The sequence below is a fragment of the Dipodomys ordii genome, unplaced genomic scaffold, assembly GCF_000151885.1.
Source record: "Dipodomys ordii isolate 6190 unplaced genomic scaffold, Dord_2.0 Scaffold10, whole genome shotgun sequence".
In the NCBI taxonomy this organism is placed as follows: domain Eukaryota; kingdom Metazoa; phylum Chordata; class Mammalia; order Rodentia; family Heteromyidae; genus Dipodomys; species Dipodomys ordii.
In genome coordinates, this window is record NW_012267226.1 from 12,466,652 (window position 1) to 12,469,967 (window position 3,316).

The following is a 3,316-nucleotide window of genomic DNA, read 5'->3' on the forward strand; positions in this document are numbered from 1 at the left end:
TAGGCAGAGGAATCAATAGACACACTGCAAAAGTAATTTTCATAGGAGGAAGAAAGATGTAAAGAATCTCAGTGCTTGACAGTGCTGGAAAAACATCTTGATGCAGATTAGGAATAATAATTTCTAATTAGATAGAAGAAAGTTAAAACATTTCGCTATCATCCTTTTTACTTAATGTTATTCCTATTGCTATATAAGGCTTAGAACTGCTCAAAAATTATTTACATTTATCTAACATACATACAGAAAGTATATATATATATATCACAATACAATAATATTGTATGAAAAACATGGAATGAAAATTAAATAATAGACAAAATTACTAAGATGCCCTTTAAACTATAATAGATCATGTTTCTGAGTGTTAAGAAATCTCTCATTTGTAATAATTAGTATATGTCTAGGATAGTCCTAGAAAGGCTCACAGTAGCTCAATAGCTATGTCCATATGACCATCTAAAATGTTGCTAAGAGAGGGAAGGAGGGTGGTTTAGAACACACTCCAAAGAATACACATACTCCTTCTCTTACTATCATTTCCTAACCCATCTCTCCACATTACCCTGTGAGCTCAAGAATATGTAGCACAGTTCTATAGAATGGTCACTGGATTTCAATCATGAAAGTTTGATAAAGCAACACACAATTAACACTAACATATATTTGTTAGAGGTGTAACTATTTACACAAAAATTGCATGAATTAATTTATCAATTACATGATGCTGTGCTTGGGAAATGAGGTATCTGCTAAAGGGTTCATGCGTTGAAGGTGTGCAGCCCTGTGCAATATTCAGAAGCAATGCTTCATGAAAGAGACTGGATCATGAAGGTCTCGCCTACCTAATGGATTTATCCATTGATGATGGCATTATTATTTAATGGAAGCTAAGAGGTGTGGGCCAGTTGGCTAAAGTGAGTCAACTGGGCAGTGTCCAGGATATACCTGGTCCTGGGTCTCTGGCTCTGCATTTTAATGTCACCCAGCTTCCATGAAGAGAACACATTTCTTCCACCATGCCTTTCCACCATGGTATTTCTGTCTCACCTAAAGCTTACAATCACTAGAGCCACCCAGCCATGCACAGAAATTTCTAAACCTGTAAACCAAAAAGACTTTTTCTACTTTAAATTTATTTTCTCTGTTATTTGATTATAATGATGAAGAGCTGACTACACATTGGCTCATCAGAAGGAAGAGAAACGTTTCTCTTTGGAGCCAGGCTGTGTAGTTCATGTATGTATAAGCTCACTCTTGCTTCCTACAGATGAAGGTTTCTAATTTAATTTTGCTCAGTCTTAGACAATATCTGGATCTCTGTAATAGATAACTTTTCTATAATTAATTACAATAGACAGTCATGCTCTTTAAAAACATCAAAACAAAGCAGGAGGCAACAGTGCTCAATAAGAAATGTACTCATTACCTTGCTCATTTAACTGTAACACCTTGGTACAGCATTTTCACAATTAAAAAAACGTACAAAAAAAGCATAAAAAACAAAAAAAGTAATTCTCACAGTGAAAGCTTGAATCCATTCACATTCATTCTGAACTTTATTCTTTACCCACACAGCACTCACAGGTCACAAGACAGTTGACTTAAGTAGCATTGTATTCCCAGCCAAGGGCAGTCTGAACTGTATGCAGTTTTTAGCAGCACTTGATGCTATTCTCATCTTTATACTTCTTCACAGGAAGAAAAATAAAATGAGGAGCCAGCAAAACAGACAGAGTAAGCCCTGTGAATGACAGCCAACTATTACTAGAAGCAAAAGGATCTTGTTGTTGACCAAGAAGTAACTGACCACATGACCAGTGCCTTCTGGTACTGTGACTCATCATACACAGAAGCTACTGACCACGAGGTTCCAGCGATACAGAAAGGGAAGCTTAGAGACACATGGTGTTTGGTAAAAATGTAAAACTCTTCACAGTGATTTGAATGTTCCTAGATAAGAATGACTGTGGATAATGCATTTATTTATTTTTGGTTTTGGTTTTCAGCGGTATTGGAATTTGACTCAGGGCCTCGTACTTTCTTGGCTTTGTTCTACTACCTGACCCTGCCCGCAGCCCAGCTTTTTATTGGTGATTTTGGAGATGGAATCTCATGGACTTTTCTGCCTGGCTTGCTTTGAACCTCCGTTCTCCAGATCTTAGTCTTTTGAGTATATAGGATTACTAGCATGAGCCACGGATGCCTATGTCAATATTGATCTTTACAAAAATATCACAAAGATCTGTTTGATAAATTTAAAGATAAGGAGGATTCAAACTCATTTCTAATTTTAATAAGATAAATATTTAACTAGTATTACAATAGTTGTGAGTAACATATATGTTTTGGTATTGAAATATCCTTTTAGCTGTTAATATAAAAGGTATTCCACTGATGAAATTCATCTTTTCATATTTGTAATGAATATCATGGTGAATTTAATTTTGCAAGGACTCAGAAGAAGGAATATTTTGTTTCTGACTTTTGCATTTTTAACATACATTAGAAGACAATAGAGAAATTAACATCTAGGTGGAGATACAGGATTCATTCAGTTAAATCAGTCTTACTATTAAGATACCTTATAGATATAGATAATTAAACAATATCAGGTGAGGATTCCGTACCACATATTTACCTTTCAATACGCAAACATAATCTTTTCTCCCAGACCATGCGCCATGCCTTTTCATTCTCCTGTCACTTTGTTGGCAGAGCACAAGTTATAAGTATTAATAAAATACCTTTATCAATGATTTGTTTCATTGATCATGCTTTGGTATTTTATTTAAAATATCACCATATTCAAGATTTTCTAAGATTTTTCCTGTGCAACCTATTAGAAATTTTATTGTTTAGCTTGTTGAGATTTTTTTTAAAGATTAAATTCTTTTTTTATTGTGAAAATACTGTACAGAGAAGTTACAATGAGATGGGCAAGATAATGAGTACATTTCTTATCAAGCTTTGTAGCCTCCTCCTTTGTTTCCCCTTCCCATCCCTTCCCAGCCTCCCTTCACCCTCCCACCCAATCCTCCCCCTCCCACCAAAGTTGTAAAGTTGTACTTCTCATTGTTGCAACGTAGCGTGTTGAGATTTATAAAGAGTTTTGAGTTATGTCAATGAAAAGTTTATGGTTAGTGTCTACATTCATTTTCCGCATTTGCTGTGGATACTTAGTTGTTTCCACACCATTTTATCTTTCCTCTATTGTACTGTGTTAAGTCTGTTCCAGACCCCAGTGCGTCTCTTCTTTCACTGATAACGATACTGGAATGATCACTAACACTCTACAGTCAGTCTTGAAGTCAAT